Source organism: Nannospalax galili, unplaced genomic scaffold (assembly GCF_000622305.1).
Source record: "Nannospalax galili isolate Female #2095 unplaced genomic scaffold, S.galili_v1.0 scaffold798, whole genome shotgun sequence".
NCBI classification, from domain to species: domain Eukaryota; kingdom Metazoa; phylum Chordata; class Mammalia; order Rodentia; family Spalacidae; genus Nannospalax; species Nannospalax galili.
Window position 1 is genome coordinate 101,825 of NW_008341669.1, and position 13,327 is coordinate 115,151.

The 13,327-nt window shown below is 41.4% G+C and overlaps 1 non-coding gene across 1 annotated transcript; it reads left to right on the forward strand.

Annotated features, from left to right (window-relative positions):
• The first annotated feature begins 5,063 nt into the window (after positions 1 to 5,063).
• LOC115071064 lies at positions 5,064 to 5,195 on the forward strand. Its single transcript, XR_003850169.1, has one exon. It is a non-coding gene; the product is annotated as a small nucleolar RNA SNORA52 (small nucleolar RNA).
• The last annotated feature ends 8,132 nt before the right edge of the window (positions 5,196 to 13,327 follow it).

The following is a 13,327-nucleotide window of genomic DNA, read 5'->3' on the forward strand; positions in this document are numbered from 1 at the left end:
TCTTGTTCTTCCCTCCAGCCTCTACCGTTCTTTCCTGCTCCCCTCTCTCCCTCCCTCCCCTCTCCTCCTGCCTGCTTCCCTCTCTTCCTCCTCTCCAGCAGCCGGCCCTCTCTTTAGGCCCCAGCCTCTCTCTCCCTCCTCTGTCCAGCTTTCCTCCCTCTCTTCTCTCCAGGGCCTCTCCTCCCTCAGTTTCTTTACATATTTATGAAGTACTAGCTGTCTAGCAAGGCTTTAGGTCTGCCACTTTGCCCAAGCACTTCAAGAGCTCACTGAATAAGTAAATATTTGTCGTCTGGCACCATTTTTCTGAGTATAGCCGAGAACAATGGATTGGTTTGTCTGAAGTATAGGCTATTGTTCTCCTTCCTGCGCCTCTGTTCTGGGAGCATTGATGTGGCAGCTTTCCGAAAAGGGGGTGGGGGGATTGGGGAGCCAGAAGCAGGCCCTTTCAATGGTATTAAACCACTTAAATGACAAACTGTAATTTGTAGAGGGGAAAATGATTCCCTGAATGCATCTTATATCCTTGAATTCCAAATTACAAAGTTCTTGCTGAAATTGGTTTCTGTCCAGGAGGAGATAATGTCAGTCATGAGCCTTGCTTTCTGATCAGGTTGAGCAGAGTGGAGCTGTGCACTGCCCCAGCTCTGCCTGAGCTGCAGCTGGCGCATTTGTGGATTTCCATTTCTTGTCCAGTCCTTCTGTGAGCATTCCAGGAAGCAGACTGTGGCGGCCTGTGGAACCTGTTGAAATATTTTTTTACTTTCAGCTGGAGCTTGTCCATGCAAAAGCGTAACTCTCACCTCAAAGGGGGATAAGAGATAGTTTACTCTGGAGGCAGCTATGAGCGACCATGGCCCAGAACACAGATTCGGGTGACCCCAAATTCTGCGTTTCAGCGTGGAATCAGTTTTGTGAAGTTTTTGTAGTAACAGAACAAAGAAAAGTCATAAACTAAGACATTTCAAATACGTTGGTGGATGCATTCGGTAGGCAGGTCATAGCAAAGCCAGGGAATTCTACTATGGGTCTTGGATGCTATCTGATGACAGTCTTAACTTTTTGGTTCTGGTGGTCTCTTAGTAAATACCTTTCAAAAGGTTTTTTAATTTTTAAATTTATTATTATTTTTTAATCTGTTAGTCACAGGATGTTAGGTTGGAAACAGAGGTGGGCAAGGAAATGGCTATTTAAGGGCTAAAGATAGCCTGAGATCAGTGGTAATGAGGCTCTGGACCTGTAACATTCCAGACTCTCCACAGTCACCGGAGCTCTAATCAGTGAATCAGCCCTGCAGAAGAAAGTCCAGTTAGAACATGCACGTTTTTTTCTGGGGCCTTTCGTTCTTGGGCTACGTTTTGGGGTTTGTATTGGCAAAAGCTTGCAGGTGTTTGAGGTGGTTGTGACCATTATCTAGGCTCAGCTTGCTTGACTGAGGCAACCAGAATAAGAGGACAGACAGCTCTTGCCTGAGGTAAACCAGTTGAAACTGCCGATAAGCTTCTGCCCATACTGACTCTGTCATCCTTCTGGGTTTTACTTACAGAAACCATCTCATGAATGTTGGAAGCTCTCATAAGGGACGTGGATGGAGTCTGTCAGAGTCTCCTTAACATTTGGAGTCATGTTAACCCTCTTGCCCCACGGTGCCTCCTCCTAGGACAGGCACCTCATTGTTCCGCGTTGCCTTTTTCCAGCTCCTCCTATTACAGCCACTCTCTAGTTGTTCACAGCAAAGAAGTCCTTTGTCTCCTGGGAGAAAACAGAGGGAGAGCGTCCTCTCCTCTCCACTCACAACTCATGCCAGCATGTGAGCATCCATGGCTTTCTTCACATCACATTGGCGCCCATGGGAACAGGAAGCCCTGACTCCTAAATCTCTTCAGTTACCACCACTCTGAGGACTCCCTAAGAAACGTCTCTCGGAGGTCCTGCCTCCTAGGGTAGTGTGAGCAAGCACAACTTCCTCCAAGATGCCAGAACTTCCTCAAAGATGCAAGGGCGTCTAAATTGCTCAAGGACCAGCTTCTCTGCTGTTTGTTTAATAAAGTCTGCCCCCAGAGACAGGAAATCAGAGAGCTAAAACAAGAGGCAGATGGTGCCCCACTCTCCTCTGAAGCTGCTCCCTAACTTTAAAGCTATGAAATATTCAAGGCTATTTAAAGAAATGGCCCTATTAATTTTTTTTTTTTTAAAAACCATAGTTTTTAAAACCCTCTCTTCTTGATGCCTTTTAGATGAAAGGAAAATCTTAGGAATGTAAGCATGAATGTTGGGTTTACAGCCTAAGGATACTCTTGTCATTTTTAGTTTAGCAGACTCACCAGCTGTGTACACACACACACACACACACACACACACACACACACACACACTGCCCCTGCCTCTTTGCAGATGAATGAGCTGAGAATGACAAAGTTGGGTGCCTTGAGGATCAAATGTCCTCATCCCTGTGAAGCTCTTTGTCATATACAGCTTCTGGAGAGACTCTGCTTCCCAAGCAGAAGGCTGTTCTCTAGATTTCTCTTGCTTTCGGTAATAAGTACAGTGTCCTACAGCAATGTTAATCAACTCACTTGACCTCCCCCTGTGCCCTTCACTGTTTCCTATTATAGTAGTATAACCAGCCTGACAGAAATGAAGATACTGTAAAAAACACTTGCGTCCCTCATTTGGTTATCAGGTGATTAAAACAAGCGACCTCCCTCCCTCCCCAGAATCTCATGCAGGGAGGAGAAAAAGGATAAAGCCCGAGTCAGCCAGAAGGGGAATTAGTCACAGGGAAAAAGACAACTTGTCAGACCATCTTGCAGGAGAGACTGATGTAGAGCCAATGATGTGCAGGCCACATCTTGCCTAGGGCTGCCTAGCAATGGCGTACTATAGGACTTCCTGGCTATGCCTTACTGTGGCCTCTATGTAACCCCAAACTTCCTGTCAGGACCTGAGGATGGGCTGGGGGAGGAGTGGGGGTAGGAGGGTGGGGATGCGCCCTAGATATTTTTGTCCCTTTTTCCGGTATGACCACACTGGCTAAATTTCCCTTTTCTGTTTTCCCCCGTCACTTTGGCTTTTTTAACTCCTTATGAAGGATGAGTGGCCGAGCCCGTCTTGTTAGGACTGTCAGGGTACAGGCTCTGACCTTAATCAGTCCAGTAACAAATTGTTCCTGCTCAGAATCACTTTCTTATTCCTGCTCACTGTAGCGTGTTTCTCGTTCTGTGAGTGCATCCAGCACATGTTCGTGCCCTTCCCCTTCCGCAGCTGACATCTGCTGGCTTTTCACAAGTCCTTCGCAGCCTTTACATCATTCACTCTCACTTGATTCTGTGGTTGAACTTCCTCAAACGCCTTCTGCATCAACCTAGGGCAGTAATGGAAACACCCAGAACTGGTTAGGATGGAAATCTGTTGGCTCACACACTAGGAAATTCAGACAGTGAGGTGTTCCCGTGGCTTACTGCGCAGTTTGATCGCAGCGTCAGGATCTGCATTTTCTCCCTGTTCTCCATCCATGGCGTTGGCGTCATCCCCAGGCTTCATTTCTTCCGTCTTTGTTAGCTGCTCAAGTTCCTTCAGTCACACTGAGTGAGAGAGCATGAAAAATCTTGCCTGGGAATCCCTGGCAATGAACTCATGGGGCACAGTCCACACTGCAGCCCACCACAATCCAGGAACCAGGTTACTTTTAAAACTAACACCTCTGTAGCCCCCTTTCCCCAAGGTTCACTGCCCCTGTTGAGAGAGTGCTGGAAGAACGTCTGTTTTAGTATCCCTGACCAGGGGTTTGATACATGGGAAACGGGATCCCTTCTTAGGGTTGTTAGGCTCATAAATAAAAGAATTTTATTAGTGAGCAAATGAACTGAAGTGGAAGCTTAAAAACAATTTTATTAGAGTTTGAAAGAAAAAAACCCTCAGGACAGGTGAGCTATAATCCTCAGCAGTTGCCTGGAGGAGAACAGAAGAGAGAAAGAAAAAAACACAAGACTTTTTTTTTTTTGGTCTTTTTGAGACATGGTCTCCCTGTAGCCCCAGCTGTCCTGGAACTCAGTATGTAGACCAGGCTGGCCTTGAACTCACAGAGATCCACCTGCCTCTGCCTCCCAAGTGCTGGGATTAAAGGCATGTGCCACCACGCCCAGCTAACACAAGCTATTTTTAAAGCTAGTGTGGTGGTCAGACGTCGTTGGCAGGGAGGGGAGCTTTAGAGAAAGGGTAAAGAAACCCAAAATGTTGGCACAGCAGAGTGCAAGGGAAATCATGTTTAGAAAAGAGACAGAAAGAAGAAAAGGAGAGTTCTGCTTTTCTGAATTCTTAGAAAAGTGTGCAGACTTCAAAAGCTCTGTGGTTGCTGCTGAGTTAGCAAATGCAGTAGGAGTTGGAGATTTAGGGCAGGAAAAGTTCAGCATCTCCTCAACACACCAGGTATTCCACCTGTCTCTTTAGCTTGATTTAAAGATGAACTTGCCTTCCTTGGGGTGGTTGTAGGACCAGGTGATTGACCCACTAAAACAGGAATGTTAGGTCTCCACCTGGGCACTACGGGCCTTTTTTGCCACTATAACAGAGTCTCATAAACTGCCACCCAGAATCACCTGGCCAGCCTTAAAATTGACCAACCTACAAATTCCTCTCTAGCCAGGTGAGTCAGAGTAGTTCCGGGAGTGGGTCTAGGCCAGGGCTTCCCGAGCTCTGTGGTACATTAGATGTAACTGGAGACACACCACCACTGACCCAGCATCTGGTTTAATCTCTGGGGTGTGACTTGGGCATTGCCAGGTGAATCGCATGGGCAGCCAAGCTTGGGAGCCAATGTCTGTCTTACATGCATTTTATTTTTTAAGTTGTTAAAGGAGGAAGGGTTTATTTTTGCTAATTTCTGTCTTCATAGGTTTACCTATTTTTGACAATTCATATTAATGGAATTTTAGACAATACAATCAGCCATCTATATCTGTGGGCTCCACATCTGTGCACTCAACCATTGCATGTAGAAAGTATTAGAAAAAAAAAACTTGTGCCTGTACTGAACTTGTACAGACTTTTAAAAATTATCACTCTGGTCCATCCTAATCCCTGCTGGTCAGTCAGTGATTGGCCAGGCTTCGCTTGTGGACCAGAGCACCCTAGAAACCCTGTCAAAGTTGAGGAAGGCCTTTGTAAGCTCATGCTAGCAGCAATTCTGAACACACTAAGGGAAAAAAATATATCATTTCTTAATGAAATTAAAAAATATGCAACACTCTCATTGTGTTAGGTATGATAAGTATCCTAGAGGTAATTTAAAATATTTAGAAGGACTGGGAGTGGTGGTACATGCCTTTAATCCCAGCACTCAAACTCAGGAGGCAGAGGTAGGCAGATCTCTGTGAGATAGAGGCCAGCTTGGTCTACTTAGTGAGATCCAGGCCAGCTGGGGCTACAGGGATTGATACCCTGTCTCAAAATAAATAAACAAATAAATGAAATACTCATAAGGATGTGTATTATTTACATAAAGACACTACACCATTTGATATGTGTATAACTTCCATATGAATGCTAAATAATCTCATATAGATGACCCGCCTCAGATTTTGGTATCTACAGTTTGACACCAGTTGGTGCAGATACCAAGGGACTACTTAATGTGTTTCTTTGTCCCTGGCTATTTTCACTAAGCGTAGTGTGTTCTAGGTTCCTCTTTGTTACAGCAAGTATTAGCATATCCGTCCTTTTTGTTGCTGAATGCTGCTTCAGTACATGGTTACATCACATTTTAAAAATATCACAAAATATAGTGAGTTGCATCATGACATTCTGTGGCTTTGTTACCCTCTGTCCTCACGCTCCTCCCTGTCTACCCACCTCCAGCTTAGTGGTCCCTCTCCTGTGTTTAGTAGCCTCCCTGCTTTACTGTCATGTCATGTGCATTCTGTTGCCTGCAATGCAGTGGTCAGAATGAGAAATGTCCCCCATAGGCTCATGTATTTGAATACTTGGTCCCCAGTTAGGGAGGTTTGGACTGTTTGGGGAGGATATGGAACTTTTAGGAGGAGGAACCTTGCTGAAGGAAGTATACATCTCTGGGGGTGGGCTTTGAGGGTTTATAGTCTCACCCCACTTCCTATTCTCTTTCTCTTCTTCCTGTGTGCTGATGAAATATGATCTCCAGCCAGCTGTCGTGCCTCCCCACCATGATGAACTCTACCCCTGGAACTGTAAGGCAAAATAAACTCTTCCTTCTGTAAGCTGCTGACACCGGTGCAGGCGATTTTTATTTTATGTGTATGAGTGTTTTGCCTGTATGAATGTAAATGTGCCCATGTTGTGCGATGCCAGCACAGGTCAGAAGATGGCATTGGATTCCCTGGAACTGGAGTTATGGGTGGTTGATAGCCGCCCTGTGGGTGGAACCCTAAAATATTGCCAAGGGTGGCATATCTGGGTGATATGGTGGTTTTATTTTTAGTTTATTGAGAAACCTGAACGCTGATTTCTATCGTGGCTGTACCTGTTCATATTTTTACCAGCAACAAATAACGGTTCCTCTTCACTCACACCCTTGCAGTGATTGTAGTTGATGATTTTCTTTTTGTTAGACATCTTGACTGGGGTGAGATAGAATCTCAAAGTAGTCTTAATTTGTACTTGCCTAAAGGCTAAGGACATTAAACACTTAAAAAATATTGACCAGTTATGTTTCTTCTTTTTGAATTATCTATATAGTTCATTAAACCATATTTTGATTTTTGATTTGGGTTTTGGCGTTTAATTTTTATAGTTCTTTAGGTATTCTAGATATTAGCTCCCTATCTGAAGTATAGCTTGCAAAAATGTTCTGTCACTGTAGGATGTCTCTTTACTCTGTTAATAGTTTGCTTTGATGTATAGAAGTCTTTCTTTAATTTTATGTAATTCCATTTTTCAGTTCTTGGATTATTTTCTATGTTATTGAGATCCTTTTCAGAAAATTTTTGGCTAGACTTGTATTGAAGTGTTTTGCTTACATTTGCCTTTAAAGTTTCCAGTCTTATATTAAGACTGTTGATCCATTTTGAATTGATTTTTGTGCAGGGTGAGAGACATGAATCCAATTTCATTCTTCTGCCTATGAATATCCAGTTTTCTCAACACCGTTTACTTGTCTTTTTCCATGCATATTTTTGATAATTTTGGGTGGCTGTAGGTGTGTAAGTTTATTTCTGGATATACTATTCCGCATATCTGTTTTGTAGCAATATCATGCTGTCTTTGTCCCTATGGGTAATTTGAGGTCAAATACTTGCTCTTTGTCGAGATAATTGTGTTATTTCTGAGTTTAAGTCTATTTATCTGCTGTATTATATTTATCGATGTCTTCATGTTGAACCAAACTTTTATCCCTGGGATGAAACCAACTTAGTTTTTAATATATGCTTTTTTAAGGTGTGCTTAAATTCAGTTTGTGTGTGTACATGTTTGTGTGTGTGAATGAGGGTACACTCATGTCACGGTATGCATGGAGAGGTCAGAAGACAACCTTGGGTATCGGTCCTCATCTTCCACCTTTTTTGAGACCAGGTTTGTGTGCTTCCAAGGATTCTCTTGTTTCTCCATAAAAACGCTGGCAATACATACATTCATCCTATGCACGTGGCTTTTGTGTGGGATCGGGTGATTTGAGCTCAAGTCCTCATGCATGGTAAGTGTGTTTACTTACTGACCCATCTCCCAAGCCCAAGTTTGTGAGAATTTTTTGTTGAGAATTTTTGAATTCATGTTCATCAGAGAAACTTACCTATAGGATTTGTGTGTGTGTGTGTGTGTGTGTGTGTGTGTGTGCGTGTGTGTGTGTGTGTGTGTGTGTCCTTATTAGGCTTTGTTATCAGGTTAATACTGGTTTTGTAGGATAATTCGGTAGTGCTTTTTTTCCCCTTTTTTGTGTGGAACATTTTGAAAAGTATTAGTATAAGCGCTTCCTTAAAAGCTTGATAGAATTCAGCAGTGAATCCATCCATGTTGGGCCTTTTTAAATTTGGGGTAGCCTTTTAACTATTTATTCAATTATTTCGCTTATTATGGGTCTGTTGAAGTTGTTTATACCTTCTTGATTTAATTTTGGTAGCTCATATATGTTCAGGAACTTATCCATTTCTTCTACATTTTCTATCTTTTTTCCAGAATATAAATTTAAAAAATACTCCTTGATGATCCCCTAGATTTTACTGGAGTCCAACTCCCTTTTCATCTCTAGCTTTATTGATTTGATTCCTCTTCCTTTCTTTTGGTTTAGGCAGGCTTTTGCCAGTCTTAGTTATCTTCTCGTGGAATGAACTTCATTATTTTTATTTCATGTGTATGCGTGTATTGACTGCATGTTGGTAAGTGCACCCATGTCGTGGTGCAGTGCTCACGGAGGACAGAAGAGGCTGTCGGATCCCCTGGAACTGGAGTTACGGACAGCTGTTAGCTGCCATGTGGGTGCAGGGATTCGAACCTGGGTCTTCTGCAAGAATAGCCAGTGTTCTCAACCGGTGAGCCATCTCTCCAGTCCCCTAGTTGAGTTTTTAATGTAAACACTCATAGCTATAAACTTTTCTGTTAGAACTGCTTCACCTCTATCGTAGGGGTTCTGGTAAATCGTGCTGCCATTTTAATTTGGTTCTAAGAATTTTAAAGTTTCCTCCCTGCATCACTGTTAATTCAAAAGTATATTGCTACTTCTCCAAGTATTTATGCTATTTTTGTGATTTTTTTAATGACATTAATTTATAATTTTATCCTACTGTAAACTGATAATATATAAGAATTTTTTATTACTTTACAGTTTAAGGCTTGTTTTATGGTCTATATTTGTGATTAATTTTATTTTAAAAATATTTTATTTATTTTTTAATTTTATGTGCATGTGTTTGTTGCCTGCATGTATGTTAAGGGCACCTGTGCCATGCAGTGCCCTCAGAGCTCAAAAGAGGGTGTCAGATTCCCTGAAACTGGAGTTGTAAATGACTGTTAGTCACCATGTGGGTGCTGGGAATTGAACCTGGGTCCTCTGTGAGAGCAGCCAGTGCTCTTAACCTCTGAACCAGCTCCTATTAATTTTAAATAAATTTCCATGGTAACTTAGAAGAATGTACTCTTTATCTATTGAATTGATTATTCTTAAATGCAACTGATATATGGTAAAATTTAGGTCTGAAGTATCTGATTTTTAATTTGGAAGACTTGTCTAAAGATGTGAATGGGATATCGAAGTCTCCCATTATTTCTGAACCTCTTTGATCCTTCATGCCATCTACTGTTTGTTTTATGAAGATTGGAACCCCAGAAGTTGGTGTATAAATGTTTATGATTGTTAGATTTTCTCTTTTTTCATTTAATTTTTATTATAATTTTTCTTTATTCTTGAGACTCTCAAGCATGTTTACAATGAAATTTGATCATCTCCAGTACCCTCCAGGTTACCCCATGTGCCCCTCCTGACTTCATTGTTTCTTCCTCTTCCTCCTCTTCCTTCTCTTCCTCCTCTTCCTCCTCCTCTTCCTCTTCTTCCTCCTCTTCCTCCTCCTCCTCCTCTTCCCCCTCCTCCTCTTCCTTCTCTTCCTCCTCCTCTTCCTCCCCCTCTTCCTCCCCCTCTTCCTCTTCCTCCTCCTCCTCCTCCTCCTCCTCCTCCTCGTTCTTTTCCTTTTTTGGATAATCCACTAAGTCCAATTAGTGCTGCCAATATTGCGTGGATGTGGGGTCATCAACTGCAGCGTGGGAAACCTAACAGTGGCCATACTCACAGAGAAAAATGAGTCTCTCTCCCCCATCAACTATGAATTGCCAGTGGCTCCTCAGTAAGGGATGGGGCCTGGAGAGCATCTCCCTCTCCATGCTGGAATTGTGGTTGACATGATCTCAGGTCTTGTGCAGATAATCACAGCTGCTGTGAGTTCATGAGTGCAGTACCTGTGTCATGATTGGAAGGCGTGTTTTCCTGATGGACTGTTAATTTTATTACTATGTATTGACGTTAGTCGTCTCTTTTTGCCAGCTTTAGTCTTGACTCTACTTTATCAGACTTGTGATATCCACGGCAGCCTGTTTATGGCTTCTATTTTCTTGGTCGGTTAATTTCTTTACTTTGACTCTCAGGATGTCTTTTCTAGTGAGGGATATTTCTTGGTGATAACAGATGGATAGATCTTATCTTTTAATCTAGTTAATCTGTGTCTTTTAATTGGTGAGTTGAGGCCTTTTGCATTTAAGATTGTTATTGAGAAGGGTTTGCTATTTCCTATGATTTTGTTGGTTGTTCTGGTTGGATGAATTATTGGTAGTTTTTATCTCCCTCCCCTTTTGGTATTGGAAGTTTGCCAGCTTACTGTGTTGAACATGATGGTTTCCTTCATGGTCCTACTTTGCTCACCTATCCACTTCATTAAATGCATTCTTTCCTGTGCTCCTGTGGATGAGACTGTCTTTCTTCTTTGGTATGGAGTATTCCTTCAAATATTTCTCTGCTCGCTGCATTGTCAAGAATTGCCTTAGCTTGTGCCTGTATTGGACTTTTTTAATTTGTCTATTAATTTTTAAGAAATAACTTTGTTAGCTACAGCAATCTTAGTAGATGGTTGCTTACTTTCAGCATTCGAAGTACATCATTTCATGTTTTCCTGAATTTTAGGGTGGCTGCTGAGAAATCTGATGTTCTTCTGATGTTTGCAGCTTGATATGTGAGTTAGTAGATTTTTTGCTACAATTTTTAATGTTGTTTCTTTGCTTTGTATTTGGTATCTTGGCTGTAATATTTTGTGAAGAGGTCCTCTTGGCCTTGTATATTTGAAGTTCTAAATATGTCTTATGTTTGAATAATCATTTCTTTCTTAAGGTTAGAGAACTTTTCTGCAATAATTTCATTGAATAAATTGTTGATACCTTTAACTTTATTTCAACTCCTATTTGGAGGATTCTTAGGTCTGGTCTGTTGAATATACCTTAAAATTCTTAGGAAATTTTGGGCATATACTAATTTACTTTTCTATGTATACATTTGAATATTTTTTTTTCTCAAATTTGTCTTCCATCCCTGAAATTCATTCTTCTGTTTGGTCTTGTCTGTTACTGATGCTTTCACGTATTTACTGTTATTATTATTCTGATTGACTGAATCTTTCATTTCCAAAACATTTATTTGGCTCTTCTCTGAAGTATCATTTTCTTTATGAATAGTCCCTCTGCAATTTTTAATTTCTCCTTTCAATTATTTGCTGTTTTGTCCAGTTTGGCAACTTTCTTCTTTATGTCATGAATTGATTTCCTTACTTCATTCATCTGCTTGTTTGAATCCTATGTATTGCCATTGATCTGTCCTAAAAGTAGGACTCTGAAATCCTATGTGGACTTCCAGTTATCTCATTATTTTGGTTTCTAGTTTGGAGGAGTTGAGATCTTCTGGAGGTACCATAGAAAGTTGGTGTCTCATATTTTTTGTGTTTCTTTGCTACATTTTGTACTTCTGCTCAGATGGATGTATGGATGTATATTCTATCTCCCCGTCCCAGTCTTTTTGTTTTTAATTTAATTTAATTTAATTTTATTTACTTTATTTGCATTCTCCTGGTGAGTGGTCCTCACTTGGATGCATTTTTCCTATGCCGTGTAGAAGAGGAAGCCAACCGCAGTAACACAGACAGTGATCTAACAGGAATTCTGGTGGTATCTTTTAGTAGAAGACACTTGTGCACCTCATTTTTGTTCCTGGTAAGATTCAGGAATGATGGCACTGGGGTACCGATTGGGGAAGAGGTACTTTTTAGATTTCTAGAACTAAGGGTATCACTATTTAAGTGGCAAAAAGAGAAAGAAATGGGAAAAGTAGAAAAGAAGAGGTAAGAATGAGAACTTACGTGGATTAGAGGTTTGAGATTAGTAGAATATTGTAGTCAGTGTTGAGAAAGAGAAGTCACAAATGTATTTTGGAAAGTCATAAAACCCTGTTCTGGAAAGACAGAAGTCAAAGCACAACAGCAAAACAACGTATAAAATGTAAATAATGAAAAAAGAAAATTACAGAAGCAATGATGTTAAACAGAAGATGTCCCCACAGTCGGCTTGTGATACTTGGGAAGACATTATTTCTCCTCTCCCTTGGACTGTGTTTTTGTATAAGTCCCCATAACTTGGGGGCAGTCTGCTATTCTCAGTAAGTCAAACAAGTTAAGCCAGTATGTTCTGTTTTTGCAACTAAAGTCTACTTTGCCAAAATTATTTGATTTGAGGTTGCTTCCTATAAAACTGCAACCTGACCTCTGGTGTCTGGAGGATCAGTCTTTGCATTGTGGGGCTTCCTGTGACTGAGGCTTTCAGGACCTGTGAAAGCCTTCCTGTCTTTGTGAACTTGGTTGCTGGGAGGTTACTTTCTTCTGCTCCTGAGAATGCTGCACCAGGTCCTGTGTACCTCATCCATGAAATGCTGCGGTGGGGTGGTGTTTTGTTCGCTGGAGAATAGCTCTGGGGCGCATACTGAGAATAGCTTTAGTTTCCCGGGCAGTGCTTCCGCTTCAGTCTCCCCAGGCCCTCTGCTCCATCTCTCTGCGCACACTGTATACAATCTCTGCTTGCCTCTCTTCAGCCTACACAGTCTGTCTCTAATGCCTATGAGATCAGTTCCCTGGCAGCCACAGTTCACCCCAGCCCAAAGTGAGCAGAGTGAGTGGCTGGACATTGGCTTATAGAGAAATTCTCACCTAGGCTTATATATCTATCTATTTTCTTTCTTTCTTTCTTTCTTTCTTTCTTTCTTTCTTTCTTTCTTTCTTTCTTTCTTTCTTTCTTCTTTCTTTCTCTCTCTCTTTCTTTCCCTTCCTTCCTTCCTTCTTCCTTCCTTCCTTCCTCCTTCCTCCTTCCTTCCTTCTTTCCTTCCTTCCTTCCTTCGTTTCATAGGAATACGATTTCTTTTTATACCAACTTGTTTTCATTTGATCACATCAATGTAGGCTCTAATCTGCCATCCTGCCTGGAAGTCTCAACATGAAATATATCACATTTATTTATCTGTTCATCACTTGATGAAAATTTGGGTTGTTTCCATTTTGTGACTGTTATGATTATACTTCTGTATGAATTCACATATAAGATGATGTAGATGCATGGGCTCATTTTTCTTGGGTAGATAAACATTTAGGAGTGGGATTTCTGGGTCATGTGGTAACTCTATGTTTAACATTTTGAGGAACTTCCAAACTTTCAAAGCAATTGCACCATCTTCTTTCCCACTGATACTTTGTCACTGCCTATTTTAAAATTGGCTGCCTTTTGCTTTCTTTGTGGTTTCTTCTTCCTTCCTTCCTTCCTTCCTTCCTTCCTTCCTTCCTTCCTT